This window comes from Triticum urartu, chromosome 3A (genome assembly GCF_056163025.1).
Source record: "Triticum urartu cultivar PI428250 chromosome 3A, HENAU_Tu73, whole genome shotgun sequence".
NCBI classification, from domain to species: domain Eukaryota; kingdom Viridiplantae; phylum Streptophyta; class Magnoliopsida; order Poales; family Poaceae; genus Triticum; species Triticum urartu.
In genome coordinates, this window is record NC_141875.1 from 373,841,896 (window position 1) to 373,859,690 (window position 17,795).

The 17,795-nt window shown below is 43.9% G+C and overlaps 1 pseudogene; it reads right to left on the reverse strand.

Moving 5' to 3' along the window:
• Positions 1 to 5,199: 5,199 nt before the first annotated feature.
• Positions 5,200 to 10,965, reverse strand: LOC147979750 (uncharacterized; annotated as a pseudogene).
• Positions 10,966 to 17,795: the final 6,830 nt, after the last annotated feature.

The window sequence follows — 17,795 nt, forward strand, 5'->3', positions numbered from 1 at the left end:
GTGACCCTTCAATCTAACTTGTCTTTTTATTTCTTAAAAAAAATCAGCCCTGAGATAACCAGGTATGGTGCTTTCTACATTTCTTTAAAGGAGCTAGTTGATTCCATGAAGTCGGTTCAATGACTGTCGAGACTTATTATTGAGACTGAAATCTTACACATCATGGATAACTTATCAGAAGGGTCAAAGAAGGTCGTCATGCCACTGAGGTTTTCTGTAAGTTTTTTCAAAACCTTTGTCCCTCTTTTTTTTCTGTAGCAGCTTTGTTTACTAATTCAGGGAGTCCTTTCATCTAGTAAGGAGTTTGAGGTATGCTTATAATCTCTGCAGACCAATTTACAGCAAGGGATCCACAATGTGAATGAGATAAACAAAAAGTTTGATTACAAGAACCGTCTCGACAAGCAAGACTTGGTGAATGCTGTGCCCACATGATGCATATCTTAGTTGGCACTCATAACATGTTCAGTTGCACATGACACATCTTTTAGTTGGCAAATACTTTCTGGCAACCTGTTTTAACTTCACCAAGTCTTTACTGTTTTTTCTTACCTACACCGTGTATCCGTGTCTGAATCATTCTGTAACACCCACAATGCGGCTATATCTCCCACGTGTCGGGGCACGACTTAGAGGCATAGCCGCATGGTAGGTTTGTCGCAAGAGGGGTAATCTTCACACATCCCATGTACTGAATAAGAAAGGGATAAAGAGTTGGCTTACAGTCGCCACTTCACACAATACATAAATAATTCATACATCATCCAAAGTACAAACAAAGGTCCGACTACAGAACCAAAATAAAGGAAGACAACCCCAAATGCTAGATCCCCGATCGTCCCAACTGGGCTCCACTACTGATCATCAGGAAAAGAAACATAGTAACGGCACGAATCCTAGTCGAACTCCCACTTGAGTTCGGTAGCATCACTTGCACTAGTATCCTCGGCACCTGCAACTGTTTGGAAGTATCCGCGAGTCACGAGGACTCAGCAATCTCACACCCGCGAGATCAAGACTATTTAAGCTTATGGGTAGGAAAAGGTAGTGAGGTGGAGCTGCAGCTAGCACTAAACATATATGGTGGCTAACATACGCAAATAAGAGCGAGAAGAGAAGCAATGCGACGGTCGAGAAGCTAGAAGTGATCAAGAAGTGATCCTGAAACTACTTACGCTCAAGCATCACACAAGACCGTGTTCTCTTCCCGGACCCCGCCGAAAAGAGACCATCACGGCTACACACGCGGTTGATTCATTTTAATTAAGTTAAGTGTCAAGTTCTCTACAACCGGATATTAACAAATTCCCATATGCAACATAACCACGGGCATGGCTCTCAAAAGTTTATACCCTACAGGGGTGTCCCAACTTAGTCCATCACAACCTCTCATGGTCAACAAAGGATATTCCTTCTCCCGGGAAGACCCGATCAGTCTCGGAATCCCGGTTACAAGACATTTCGACAATGGTAAAACAAGACCAGCAAAGCCGCTCGATATGCCGACAAATCCCGATAGGAGTCGCACGTATATCGTTCTCAGGGCACACCGGATAGGTCAAGTTACGAGTAAAACCAACCCTCAAGTTGCCCCGAGGTGGCCCCGCAGGTTGCCCGGTTCGGACCAACACTCAGAGGAGCACTGGCCGGGGGAGGGGGGGGTTAAAATAAAGATGACCCTTGGGTCTGCAGAACCCAAGGGAAAGGTATATGGTGGTAGGTAGGAAAATGGTAAAACCAAGGTTGGGCCTTGTTGGAGGAGTTTTATTCAAGGCGAACTATCAAGGGGTTCCCATAACACCCAACCGCGTAAGTAACGCAAAATCAAGGAACATAACACCGGTATGACGGAAACTAGGGCGGCAAGAGTGGAACAAAACACCAAGCAAAAGACCGAGCCTTCCACCCTTTACCAAGTATATAGGTGCATTAAAGTAAATATGAGATAATAATGATATCCCAACAATATCCATGGTCCAACTTGGAACAAACTTCAACTTCACCAGCAACTAGCAACGCTATAAGAGGGGCTGAGCAAAAGCGGTAACATATCCAAACCACGGTTTGCTAGGAAGGTGGGTTAGAGGCTTGAGATGGCAATATGGGACACATGATATAGCAAGTGGTAGGTAGCGCGACATAGCGATAGAGCGAACAACTAGCAAGCAAAGATAGAAGTGATTTCGAGGGTATGGTCATCTTGCCTGCAAAGTTCTCAGAGTTGTCGAAAGCTTGATCCTCATAAGCATACTCAACAGGTTCCTCGTTCACGTACTCGTCTCCCGGCTCAACCCAAGGCAAGAACACAAGCAATGGAACAACAATCAATCACGGTGCAATGCACAAGCAACATGATGCAATACATGGCATGATATGCAATGCATATGCGTGCTCCGGAAGGGAAAGAATGATCAAGGAATCTACTTGGAAAACCAAGTATGCTGCTGGAAATATGAGGTGATTTCGGTTGAAATCGATATAAAGATCACCGGAAACGGATGCACGGTTTGCAAATGGCAAGCAAAACAAGAATGACGCAAAACTGCGATTAACAGCATGATGGCACTTAGAGTGCAACAATAAACTAAGCTACTGCACTCCAACATAACAACAAAGCATATGGCAGTGATGTACAAGAGATGCTTGACAAAACATGAACACTGAGCTACAGCTAAAACACACTAGAACAGGTTCAAACAAGCATGGCAAAAGTGCAAAAGATATCAGCTTCACAGACTTAGTGAAAATACTAACATGTCAAAAACAATATCAGGAAGCAATGTTTAGAGCACGCAAACATCATGCTACAGGAACATATCATAGCAAACAAAGGCATGGAATCATTCTACTAAAATCATAGAACAAAATTCCCTTAATGAACATGAGCCAAAAAGGCACAGAAGATATGATGGCAGTGCTACCTCTTTTAGCACTGCGTTGGTTTTCCCCGAAGAGGAAGGGATGATGCAGCAAAGTAGTGTAAGTATTTCCCTCAGTTTTGAGAACCAAGGTATCAATCCAGTAGGAGGCTACGCACTAGTCCCTCGTACCTGCACAAAACAAATAAATCCTCGCAACCAACGCAAATAGGGGTTGTCAATCCCTATAGGGCCACTTACGAGAGTGAGATCTGATAGATATGATAAGATAATATTTTTGGTATTTTTATGATAAAGATGCAAAGTAAAATAAAGGCAAAGTAAATAGCAAAGTAAATAACTAAGTAGTAGGAGATTGATATGATAAAGATAAACCCGGGGGCCATAGGTTTCACTAGTGGCTTCTCTCAAGAGCATAAGTATTCTATGGTGGGTGAACAAATTATTGTTGAGAAATTGACAGAATTGAGCATAGTTATGAGAATATCTAGGTATGATCATGTATATAGGCATCACGTCCGAGACAAGTAGACCGACTCCTGCCTGCATCTACTACTATTACTCCACTCATCGACCGCTATCCAGCATGCATCTAGAGTATTAAGTGAAAAATAGAGTAACGCCTTAAGCAAGATGGCATGATGTAGAGGGATAGACTCATGCAATATGAAGAAAACCCCATCTTGTTATCCTCGATGGCAACAATACAATACGTGCCTTGCTGCCCCTACTGTCACCAGGAAAGGACACCGCAAGATTGAACCCAAAGCTAAGCACTTCTCCCATTGCAAGAAAGATCAATCTAGTTGGCCAAACCAAACTGATAATTCGAAGAGACTTGCAAAGATAACCAATCATACATAAAAGAATTCATAGAAGATTCAAATATTATTCATAGATAGACTTGATCATAAACCCACAATTCATCGGTCTCAACAAACACACCGCAAAAAGAAGATTACATCGAATAGATCTCCACAAGAGAGGGGGAGAACATTGTATTGAGATCCAAAAAGAGAGAAGAAGCCATCTAGATACTAACTATGGACCCGTAGGTCTGAGGTAAACTACTCAACTTCATCGGAGAGGCTATGGTGTTGATGTAGAAGCCCTCCGTGATCAATGCCCCCTCCGGCGAAGCTCCGGAAAAGGCCCCAATATGGGATCTCATGGATACAGAAAGTTACGGCGGTGGAATTAGGTTTTTGGCTCCGTTTCTGATCGTTTGGGGGTACGTGGGTATATATAGGAGGAAGAAGTACGTCGGTGGAGCAACAGGGGGCCCACGAGGGTGGAGGGTGCGCCTGGGGGGAGCAGGCGCGCCCCCTACCTCGTGGCCTCCTGTTAATTGTCTTGACGTAGGGTCCAAGTCTCGTGAGTTGTATTCGATTAGGAAATCACGTTCCCGAAGGTTTCATTCTGTTTGGACTCCATTTGATATTCCTTTTCTTCGAAACCCTAAAACAGGCAAAAAATAGCAATTCTGGGTTGGGCCTCCGGTTAATAGGTTAGTTCCAAAAATAATATAAAAGTGGATAATAAAGCCCAATATAGTCCAAAACAGTAGATAAAGTAGCATGGAGCAATCAAAAATTATAGATACGTTGGAGACGTATCAAGCACCCCAAGCTTAATTCGTGCTCGTCCTCGAGTAGGTAAATGATAAAAACAGAATTTTTGATGTGGAGTGCTACTTGGCATAATTTTAATGTAATTCTTCTTAATTGTGGTATGAATATTCAGATCCGAAAGATTCAAGACAAAAGTTCATATTGACATAAAAATGATAATACTTCAAGCATACTAACTAAGCAATTATGTCTTCTCAAAATAACATGGCCAAAGAAAGTTCATTCCTACAAAATGATAGGTTTAGTCATGTTTCATTTTCGTCACACAAGAATGCTATCATCATGCACAACCCCGATGACAAGCCAAGCAATTGTTTCATACTTTAGTAATCTCAAACCTATAAACTTTCACGCAATATATGAGCGCGAGCCATGGACATAGCACTATAGGTGGAATAGAATATAATGAGGGGGGTTATGAGGAGAAGACAAAAAGGAGGAAGTCTCACATCAACGAGGCTAATCAATGGGCTATGGAGATTCCCACCGATTGATGTTAATGCAAGGAGTAGGGATTGCCATGCAACGGATGCACTAGAGCTATAAATGTATGAAAGCTCAACATAAGAAACTAGTGGGTGTGCATCCAACTTGCTTGCTCACGAAGACCTAGGGCACTTGAGGAGGCCCATTGTTGGAATATACAAGCCAAGTTCTGATGTAGGGTGAAACCCTAGATGGCAGATCTTTCACGAAAGGAGCGGATCCCAAAGGTGGGGGAATGTTAGATCTACCTGCAACACACGAAATTCGCGGATCAAATCCAACAAAACTTCATCACACCAACAAATCACAAAAAAAATTGGGGCTATTTTTGTGGGGCAATTTTCGGATTAGGACGAAAAACAACAAAATCAAGCTAGAAAACACAAAGAGGGGGCTCCAAAATCGTGATCAACGTGGCTCATAATACCAAGATGATGTAGGGTGAAACCCTAGATGGCTGATCTTTCACAAAAGGAGCGGATCCCAAAGAGAAACACGAAGAACACGAGGGGATTCACGAGGGAAAACACGAGAGAAACACTCAAACCAACAAGATTCGATTACACATGCGCTAGATCCAATAACACAAAGAGATACACGATGATCCAAGGTCAACAAAGGACGATACAAAGTAACCGGTTCTTCTCCTAGAAGGAGGTCTTGATGGGGGCCACCCAAGAGGGGGTCTTGAATCCAAGTTGATCTTCTCCAAAGAGGGGCCACAGTCTCTCTTGAGGAGGAGATCTGTATGGATGAGCGAAGCTCTATCTCACATATGAGCTAAACCAACGCTAACCCTAGAAAGAGGAAGGGTATGAAGTATATATAGTCTAGGGGGCGAGAGGGTACATGGGCTTCGGCCCTTCACTGTTCACAGACAGGCGAGGCCGGATGTCCGGGCGTCGGGCCGGATGTCCGGGGCTTCAGGAGTGGCCGGATGTCCGGGTTGGGGGAGCGGATGTCCGGGCTGGCGGTGAAAACTTCTGTGGTCTCTGGATAGACGAGGCCGGATTTCCGGGCAGAGGGCCGGATTTCCGGGGCTTCGGGGGATGCCGGATGTCCGGGGCGCGGGGCCGGATGTCCGGGCCCTGTAGCTTTTCTGGCTGGGCTGCGGCTGCTGTGGTGGGATCTCCAGGGGCCGGATGTCCGGGGTCTTTGGCCGGATGTCCGGGGCCTGGAAGGAGAACTTGCCCGTTTCCGTTGGTTCTCTTCATCCGTGGACTTGGCGACTTGTCCGTCTTCACGTGCATCTTCGGGAGGCTCCTCTTGACACCTGATCATGCATAGCATATCGGACTTAGGAAGTAAGCATGTCTCGAGTGGATCATATGTGATATCACTAAGGAAAGAAGTCACCTCGTTCTCGAGAGCTCTGCCTCGTGCTCGTGTCATGGGTCCTCTTGGCTCTTGATGCGACGATGGTAGGTCCATGGGTATGATCATGGGATTCTCCGCATCATCTCCCCTCCCTTGGGAAAGATCCGACCTCGGATCGAAATCCTCATCACCATGGTACGGGGAGAGATCTTTGATGTTGAAGACGTCGCTCACGGAGTACTTGTCACGTGGGATGTCGATCTTGTATGCATTGTTGTTGTAGCGTGCAAGCACCTTGAAGGGCCCATCCGCTCGTGGTAGTAGCTTGGACTTGCGTTCATTGGGGAAGCGATCCTTGCGAAGGTGTAGCCACACAAGATCTCCAACATGGAACATCATGGGTTGCTTGTTGGCGTTAAGCTTGGTCGCGAGTCGTTGTACTTGGCGCTCGATGGTGTTCCTTGTATCTTCATGCATCTTCTTGAGGAAGTTGGCTCGGGCACTCGCGTCCAAGTTTGTGCGCTCTTGAAGCGGTAGAGGTAGAATGTCCAATGGGGACAATGGGTTGAAGCCATAGACGACCTCGAAGGGGGACTTGCCAGTAGTCGAATGTCTTGCTCGGTTGTAGGCGTACTCGGCGATGGGTAGGCACTCTTCCCACTCCTTGATGTTCTTCTTTATCAACACGCGTAGTAGGGTGGAGAGCGTACGGTTGGTGACGGTATGCCGAAGAGAACAAGAGCTTGATTCCGAGCTTGGCGCATAAGGTCTTCCAAAAGTAACTCAAGAACTTGACGTCGCGGTCCGAGACAATCGTCTTTGGCACTCCATGAAGGCGCAAGATTTCCCTACAAAATAAATTTGCAATATGTGAAGCATCGTCTATCTTGTTGCAAGGAATGAATGAGCCATTTTGGAGAAACGGTCCACAACAACAAAAATGGAATCCTTGCCATTTCGAGTTCTAGGCAAACCAAGCACAAAGTCCATGCTAATATCTTCCCATGGTTGATATGGAATTGGAAGTGGCATATAGAGGCCATGAGATTGGGCTTTAGACTTAGCTTTGCGACATGTAGAACAACGGTTGGTGAAGCGATTGATGTCGCGATGCATCTTGGGACAAAAGTAGTTCTTGGAGAGCGTAGCAAATGTCTTGTCGCGTCCAAAGTGTCCCATGAGTCCGCCTCCATGAGATTCCTGCAAAAGCAACAAACGAAAAGAGGACTCGGGGATGCAAAGTTTGTTAGCTCTCATAAGATATCCATCTTTGATGTAGTATCGATCCCAAGAAGTATGCATCAAACACTTGGCATAAGGTATGGCGAATGTAGGATCATGTTCATACAAGTCTTTGATATGCTCAAAACCAATGACATTCAACTCAAGGTTAGTGACAAGCATGCATATACGGGAAAGCGCATCTGCCACAACATTTTCTTTAACCTTAATGTACTTGATGACATAAGGAAATGACTCAATAAATTCACTCCATTTAGCATGACGCTTGTTCAACTTAGTTTGACCCTTAAGGTATTTAAGTGTTTCATGGTCGGTATGGATGATGAACTCATGTGGGCGGAGGTAATGTTCCCATTCATGCAAAACTCGCACTAAAGCATATAGCTCTTTGTCATAGATGGGGTAATTGAGTTGCGCTCCGGATAGTTTCTCACTAAAGTATGCAATGGGGCGCTTCTCTTGCGTTAACACGCCTCCTATGCCATCACCACTAGCATCGCAATGAATTTCGAAAGGTTTGTCAAAGTTGGGTAATGCAAGCACGGGAGCATGAGTAAGCAAATTCTTAAGCTCGTTGAAAGCAATATCTTGAGATGTTCCCCAAACAAACGGTGCATTTTTCTTACTCAAAGCATGCAAAGGTGAAGCAATGGTGTTAAAATCCTTCACAAATCTACGGTAGAAACCGGCTAAACCAAGAAAACTACGCACTTGTTGCAAATTGGTTGGTTGGGGCCAAGTTTTAATAGCATTGATCTTAGATTCATCAACATGAACACCCTTAGAAGAAACTACGAAACCCAAGAAAACAAGCTTGTCAACGCCAAATAGGCATTTTTCCATATTAGCATAAAGTTGCTCTTTTCAAAGAGTTTGTAGCACGGTTCGAAGGTGGGTGACATGCTCTTTGAGAGATTTTCTAAACACAAGGATATCATCAAAGTAGACAACAACAAATTCACCAATGTAAGGGCGAAACACGTAATGCATAAGACGCATGAAAGTACCGGGTGCTTCCGATAAACCCATAGGCATGACTAACCACTCATAGAGACCAAACTTTGTTTTGAAAGCGGTTTTCCATTCATCACCCTCTTATATGCGGATTTGATAGTAATCACTTTTAAGATCAATTTTGGAAAAGATAGTGGCACCGCTAAGTTCATCAAGCATATCATCAAGGTGTGGAATGGGGTACCTATATCTAATGGTGATAGCATTGATAAGTCTACAATCGGAGCACATGCGAAAGCTACCGTCACGTTTTGGCACAAGAATGACCGGTACGGCACAAGGACTCAAACTTTCACGCACATGTCCATGGTCTATGAGATGCTTTACTTGCCTTTGTATTTCTTTGGTTTCTTCGGGGTTGACGCGGTATGGAGCTTTGTTGGGAAGCGGCGCTCCGGGGATGAGATCAATTCGGTGCTCAATGCCTCGTAGTGGAGGTAGACCCGGAGGTAGCTCATCGGGGAAAACATCTTGGAATTCCTGCAATAGAGAAGATAACACCAAAGGTAGATCGTGAGAGTTGTTAGTTTTTGTGACCTCGTCCTTGCACAATAGGACATAGTGTAGGACACTTGATGGGTTCTCACACACTTCTCTCATCTCACGTTTGGTGGCAAAGAGAACTAAGTTTTTCTTGTCGCTCATCGTGGAGGCACTCAATTTGGGCTTGTGGCGCTCAGTCTCTTTTTGGTGGTTCGCTCTCTCACTATTTTCTCCACGATGGGTGGCTTGCTTGTCGGCGAGCACTTGGCTTGGAGACATAGGACGTAGCACGAACTCTTTCCCTTTCATCTTGAAGCTATAGTGATTTGTACGCCCATTGTGAATGACACCTCGGTCAAATTGCCATGGCTATCCAAGGAGGAGGTGGCAAATGGTCATCGGAAGGACATCACATTCCAATGTGTCTTCATAGGCGCCGATCTTGAAAGAGACTTGTACTCTATGCTCGACTTGTATGGTGCCGGTGTCGCTTAGCCATTGAACCTTGTAGGGGTGAGGGTGCTTCATCTTGACCAATTGGATCTTGGAGCATAGTTCTTCACTTGCTAAGTTGTGGCAACTACCTCCATCAATGATGACCTTGACGGAACGTCCATTAATGCCGGCCTTTGTGTGGAAGATATGGCATCTTTGATCTTCGTCTTGTTGATGTTGAAGAGTCAAGACCTTGGAGACAACAAGAGCGGGACTTGAATCTTCATCGCAAAAGACTTGGTCATCTTCATCTTCATTATTCACTTGTCGGTGCATGGCCACTTGTTCAAGAGCTTCCATTTCTCCTTCACTCATGGAGTCATAGGTTCCGTCGTCGTTGAGGATCATGGTGTGCTTGTTTGTGCACTCGAAGGACTTGTGGCCTCGGCCTCCGCATGTGAAGCATTTGATAGAACTTGTCTTGATGGTCTCATCGGGTGGAGTAGATGATGATGGAGCTTTCTTGAAGTTGTTTGTAGTAGGAGGAGGACTTGAGCTTGTCGAAGCTTTCTTGTAACTTGACTTGTCGACGTTGCTTGTAGAAGGCTTGGTTAAGGTGGAAGGTGTTGGAGTCGTCGAAGCTTGATTGTTGGAGAGGCCATAGGACTTGGATGAGAACTTGGCATACTTGAAGTCGTCTTGTACTTGCCGTTCCGCTTTGGTAGTTTGATGCACTAGCTTGATGAGGTTCGAGTATGGTTGGAAGTCGGCGATCTTCTTGATAGGATGATTGAGTCCATTCAAGAACCTTGCCATAGTTTGCTCATCATCTTCTTTGACATTGGCTCGTATCATGGCAATCTCCATTTCCTTGTAGTACTCTTCAACGCTCTTGGTTCCTTGGTTGAGTTGTTGAAGTTTCTTAAAGAGGTCGCGGTTGTAGTAGTTTGGCACGAATCATGCTCTCATGAAATCCTTCATTTGTGCCCAAGTAGTGATGGGTGGTTCACCTCTTGCCTCGCGGCGCTCTATGATTTGTTCCCACCAAATGAGGACATAGTCTTGCAACTCAAGGGATGCCATCGTGATCTTCTTCTCTTCTTCATAATTGTGCAAACGGAAGATTTTGTCAACCTTCAATGCCCATGAGATGTACTCTTCGGGGTCATTGCTTCCATTGAACTTGGGCATGGTGAACTTTAGCTTGCCATAACGTTGCTCTTCATTGTGCTGGGGTTGGGGATGGGGACGCCCATGTCGTTGAGGATTGACATTGTTATCGTGCTCTTGGCGAAGTTGGATGTCTTCCTCATGTTGCTCTTGGCGAGGATTGGGTCCATTGTCTTCTTGCTGTCGATGGACTTGATGTTCTTGTCTCGCTTGAGGGGGAGCTTGTCTATCTTGACGAGGAGCTTGTCTATCTTTACGAGGAGCTTGTCGATGCACATGTCTTTGGTAAATTCTTTCTTGAGCTTCATCGCGAAGTGCTTCTTGATGTAGTCGAGCTTGTCGGCCTCGATCGGCTACAACACGACTTAATTCATGAAGGGCACGTTGCGCTTCAAGTTCTAGAGCTTCATGTAGTTGTTGTTCTTGGTGTTCCGCCTCGGCGTCTTGTGCATCTTGATGTTGTCGCGCTTGCTCCTCTTGTTCTTGTTGACGTTGGCGTTGCCGTTCTCGAGCTAGCGCAAAGGCTTCTTCGGCTTGACGTCGTCGATGTTCTTGTGAGTCGGTGTCTCGAAGTGGATTGAGGTTTGCTTGACGCTCATTGCGCGCGGCTCGACGAAGAGTGTTCGATGTCGGTGTACTTGAGCCGGAGAGGGTGAAGTTGGAATGGTGACTTGAACGGCTCCTTCTTGAAGTGGAAGAAGAGCGGTTGAGCAACAAAGCACGAATCTCGTCCATCCTTGCGTCATTCTCTTGCTTGTGATCGCCGAGCTTGTGGTCGAAGTAGTCCCTTGTACGTTGCTCGGAAAGTCGCAAGTCGGTGGCAAGGTTGTCGATGCGTTCACTCATAGCTTGTTGCTCTTGATGCAAAGCACGTTGTGCACCAAAGAGGTGACTCTTGGTGACGAAGGAGTTCATGTCGTCGTCTTGCTCCATGAAGAGCGGGTTGGTAGAAGTACTTGGCATATCCATCATTCCAAGACAAGTGTGAGTGGAAGAAAGGGAAGAACCAATATCAAATGTACCTTGACCGATGTTGACAATGGATCAAAGATGAATCCAATATGTAACAAGGAAATAGCACAATTGGTACCAATTCTTGTCGGTTCTCACACCTACACAAGTAAAAGCTTATGGTGGAGCTCGGTTAGGATGGTGGCACAAAATTTGATGCAATTGTAAGTGAGACTCAATAATGTTGGAAAAGATTCACGAATTTGCAAATGCAACAAGTAGACCAATAGCAAGATATGGTACACGGAAACACACACGCAAATAGATAAGATGGGGTTATGCAACCAAGGATGAGCCAAAATGTGGAATTCACCAAGATGCTCTTGTTTCACAAAACTAGAGAGACGCTAGCACGATTGCACAATAGGCGGATACGAACTTGTGCACAACCTACTAAGCAAAAATGCAACGACTTCTATCCCAAGTATGTTATATGTATGATGTTCCTATGCATTGATCCAAGATGATCGAGTATGACAATCTTAATGTTGTATTATGCTATGGTTCTTGCTCTTTGCTTGCCTTTCCTCTTTTGCTTAAAAGCTTGTTTGGCTCTTTGATGTTTGAGCTCTTTTCTCATGCAATGTTTCACGAAGCAAGATAGCAATTGTGTATGTGACAACAACTTTGTGACCAAGTGATGATACCAAGAGATGCAACACGATGATGGTATGTATGCTATGGGAAGTATGAACACTAATGTGCACAAGTCACGTTGCTGACAATACTCAAGGGCTAGTCTCGATGGGTAAGTGACGCAAAAGTAAGGCCATGTGGTTATAAATGCGATTGCAAAAGAGTATGATGATATCACGATACCAAGTTGATATCCAAGGTAATGTAGCCATTCGTAGTAGTCCTTGGCAAAGATGAGCGGTGGTGATGTTGATGCCGAACCGTACCTAGATAGCCGAAACACAAAAGGACACGGAAACCACAACTCAAATTCTTAAAGAAAAATTTGGCAAAATTGTCGGAGTTGGTAGCGGGAAAGGCTAGGGTGGTGCTATGCGGAAGTGGTGGAGGTATGCGGAAATGTATGTGGGCACCGGAACAAAATTTGGCGAGAGTTAGGCGGGAAACGTATGGTGGATGAGTTGTTTTGCTGCCAGGGGCCGGATGTCCGGGGGTGATGGCCGGATGTCCGGGGTGCCGGATGTCTGGGCCGGTCGGGCCGGATGTCCGGGCGCTGGATCCGTGGACGAATTCGAAGAACACCGCATGGAGAGGTCAAATCCGGGGCAAAGTTCGTAAGATCCTGTGGATGGAATTTGGGGGAAAAGGTGGGGGAATGTTAGATCTACCTGCAACACACGAAATTCGCGGATCAAATCCAACAAAACTTCATCACACCAACAAATCACAAAAAAAATTGGGGCTATTTTTGTGGGGCAATTTTCGGATTAGGACGAAAAACAACAAAATCAAGCTAGAAAACACAAAGAGGGGGCTCCAAAATCGTGATCAACGTGGCTCATAATACCAAGATGATGTAGGGTGAAACCCTAGATGGCTGATCTTTCACAAAAGGAGCGGATCCCAAAGAGAAACACGAAGAACACGAGGGGATTCACGAGGGAAAACACGAGAGAAACACTCAAACCAACAAGATTCGATTACACATGCGCTAGATCCAATAACACAAAGAGATACACGATGATCCAAGGTCAACAAAGGACGATACAAAGTAACCGGTTATTCTCCTAGAAGGAGGTCTTGATGGGGGCCACCCAAGAGGGGGTCTTGAATCCAAGTTGATCTTCTCCAAAGAGGGGCCACAGTCTCTCTCGAGGAGGAGATCTGTATGGATGAGCGAAGCTCTATCTCACATATGAGCTAAACCAACACTAACCCTAGAAAGAGGAAGGGGATGAAGTATATATAGTCTAGGGGGCGAGAGGGTACATGGGCTTCGGCCCTTCACTGTTCACAGACAGGCGAGGCCGGATGTCCGGGCGTCGGGCCGGATGTCCGGGGCTTCAGGAGTGGCCGGATGTCCGGGCTGGGGGGCGGATGTCCGGGCTGGCGGTGAAAACTTATGTGGTCTTTGGATAGACGAGGCCGGATTTCCGGGCAGAGGGCCAGATTTCCGGGGCTTCGGGGGATGCCGGATGTCCGGGGCGCGGGGCCAGATGTCCGGGCCCTGTAACTTTTCTGGCTGGGTTGCGGCTGCTGTGGTGGGATCTCCAGGGGCCGGATGTCCGGGGTCTTTGGCCGGATGTCCGGGGTCTGGAAGGAAAACTTGCCCGTTTCCGTTGGTTCTCTTCATCCGTGGACTTGGCGACTTGTCCGTCTTCACATGCATCTTCGGGAGGCTCCTCTTGACACCTGATCATGCATAGCATATCAGACTTAGGTAGTAACCATGTCTCGAGTGGATCATATGTGATATCACTAAGGAAAGAAGTCACCTCGTTCTCGAGAGCTCTGGCTCGTGCTCGTGTCATGGGTCCTCTTGGCTCTTGATGCGACGATGGTAGGTCCATGGGGATGATCATGGGATGCTCCGCATCAAGTTCTATAATGAAAAATTCCCACTAGTATATGAAAGTAATAACATGAGTGACTCTCTACTATGAAAATCATGGTGCTACTTTGAAGCACAAGTGTGGCAAAGGATAGTAACATTGTCCCTTCTCTCTTTTTCTCTCATTTTTTTATTTTGGGCCTTTTCTTTTTTTGTGGCCTTTCTCTTTTTTTGGGCCTTCGCTTTTTTATGGCCTTTATATATATATATATTCCTCGCTTGGGACAATGCTCTAGAAAATGATGATCATCACACTTCTATTTATTTACAACTTAATGATTACAACTCGATACTAGAACAAAGATGACTCTATATGAATGCCTCCGGCGGTGTACCGGGATATGCAATGGACCAAGAGTGACATGTATGAAAGAATTATGAATAGTGGCTTTGCCACAAATACTATGCCAACTACATGACCATGCTAAGCAATATGACAATGATGAATGTGTCATGATGAACAGAATGATGGAAAGTTGCATGGCAATATATCTTGGAATGGCTATGGAAATGCCATAATAGGTAGGTATGGTGGCTGTTTTGAGGAAGATATAAGGAGGTTTATGTGTGAAAGAGCGTATCATATCACGGGGTTTGGATGCACCGGCGAAGTTTGCACCAACTCTCAATGTGAGAAAGGGCAATGCCCGGTACCGAAGAGGCTAGCAAGGATGGAAGGGTGAGAGTGCGTATAATCCATGGACTCAACATTAGTCATAAAGAACTCACATACTTGTTGCAAAAATCTACAAGTCATCAAAAACCTCGGTACTATGCGCATGCTCCTAGGGGGATAGATTGGTAGGAAAAGACCATCGCTCGTCCCCGACCGCCACTCATAAGGAAGACAATCAAATAACACCTCATGTTTCAAATTTGTTGCATAACGTTTACCATACGTGCATGCTACGTGACTTGCAAACCTTAACACAAGTACTTCTCAATTTCTCAATTTCACAACTACTCAACTAGCACGACTTTGATATCATTACCTCCATATCTTAAAACAATCATCAAGCATCAAACTTCTCTTAGTATTCAACACACTCATAAGAAAGTTTAATTATTAATCTTGCATACCAAGCATATTAGGACTTTAAGCAAATTACCATGCTATTAAGACTCTCAAAATAGTCTAAGTGAAGCATGAGAGATCAATAGTTTCTATAAAACAAATCCACCATCATGCTCTAAAAGATATAAGTGAAGCACTAGAGCAAAATTAAATAACTCAAAAGATATAAGCGAGGCACATGGAGTATTCTAACAAATTTCAAATCATGTATGGCTCTCTCAAAAGGTGTGTATAGCAAGGATGATTGTGGTAAACTAACAAACAAAGACTCAAATAATACAAGACGCTCCAAGCAAAACACATATCATGTGGCGAATAAAAATATAGCTCCAAGTAAAGTTACCGATAGAAGTAGACAAAAGAGGGGATGCCTTCCGGGGCATCCCCAAGCCTTGGCTTAGATTATCTTGGGGGTGCCATGGGCATCCCAAAGCTTAGGCTCTTGCCACTCCTTGTTCCATAATCCATCAAATCTTTACCCAAAACTTGAAAACTTCACAACACAAAACTTAAAGTAGAAAATCTCGTGAGCTCCATTAGAGAAAGAAAACAAAAGACCACTTCAAGGTACTGTAATGAACTCATTCTTTTATTTATATGGGTGTTATACCTACTGTATTCCAACTTCTCTATGGTTTATAAACTAATTTACTAGCCATAGATTCATCAAAATAAGCAAACAACACACGAAAAACAGAATCTGTCAAAAATAGGGCAGTCTGTAGTAATCTGTAGCTAGCGCAAGATCTGGAACCCCAAAAATTCTAAAATAAACTGCTGGACGTGAGGAATTTATCTATTAATCATCTGCAAAAATAATTAACTAAATAGCACTTTCCAAATAAAAATGACAGTAGTTCTCGTGAGTGCTAAAGTTTCTGTTTTTTACAGCAAGTTCAACAAGACTTTCCCCAAGTCTTCCCAAAGGTTCTACTTGGCACAAAAACAAACTAAACACAAAAAAACACAACCAAAACAGATTCTAGATAATTTATTATTGAATAACAGCAAGGATAAATATTGGGTTGTCTCCCAACAAGCACTTTTCTTTAAAGCCTTATAGCTAGGCATACTATTTCAATGATGCTCACATGAAAGACAAGAATTGAAGCACAAAGAGAGCATCATAAAACACGTGACAAAAACATATAAGTCTAACATACTTCCTATGCATAGGCATCTTATAGGCAAACAAATTATCAAGGCAAGCAAGAACTAGCATATGCAAGGAAGCGGAAAGAAACAATAGTAATCTCAACATAACGAGAGGTAATTTAGTAATAAGAAAATTTCTACCACCATATTTTCCTCTCTCATAATAATTGCATGTAGGATCATAATCAAATTCAACAATATAGCTATCACATGAAATATTTTCAACACGATCCACATGCATGCAAAGTTGACATTCTTCCAAAATAGTGGGATTAACATTATCTAAAGTCATGACCTCTTCAAACCCACTTTTATCAAAAAAATTCATAAGATTGAACATTATCCAAATATGTGGGATCTAAAGTTGACACTCTTCCAAACCCACTTTCAATAATATTGCAAACACTATTATCAATCTCATATTCATCATGGGGCTTAAATAAATTTTCAAGATCACAAGAAGAATCACCCCAATCATGATCATTGCAACAAGTAGAGGTCATAGCAAAACTAGCATCCCCAAGCTTAGGGTTTTGCATATTATTATCACAATTTATATCAATATAATTTATACTATCATCATTCCAATCATGCTTTTTATTCAAAGATCCATCGGGAATCACCCCATAAGGTACTTTATCACAATTTTCAGATTCACGAATTTCAAGCAAAACTTCATAAAGATAATCTAGTGCACAAAACTCACTAGCAATTGGTTCATTATAATTGGATCTCTTAAAAAGATTAGCAAGCGGATGAGGATCCATAGATCTTAGGTTCTCTGTTTAGTAATAAATAAACAATTATTCCAGCCAAATTAGCAAACGAGCCAAGTAAGACATCAAAGCAAATGGAAAGACGAACAGAAGAAGGGCGAATAAAATGGCAAGGGTGAAGTGGGGGAGAGGAAAACGAAAGGAAAATGGCAAATAATGTAATGCGGGAGATAAGGGAATGTGATGGGTACTTGGTATATTGACTTTTGCGTAGACCTCCCCGGCAACGGCGCCAGAAATCCTTCTTGCTACCTCTTTTAGCACTGCATTGGTTTTCCCCGAAGAGGAAGGGATGATGCAGCAAAGTAGCGTAAGTATTTCCCTCAGTTTTTGAGAACCAAGGTATCAATCTAGTAGGAGGCTACGCTAGTCCCTCGTACCTGCACAAAACAAATAAATCCTCGCAACCAACACAAATAGGGGTTGTCAATCCCTATAGGGCCACTTACGAGAGTGAGATCTGATAGATATGATAAGATAATATTTTTGGTATTTTTATGATAAAGATGCAAAGTAAAATAAAGGCAAAGTAAATAGCAAAGTAAATAACTAAGTAGTAGGAGATTGATATGATAAAGATAAACCCGGGGGCCA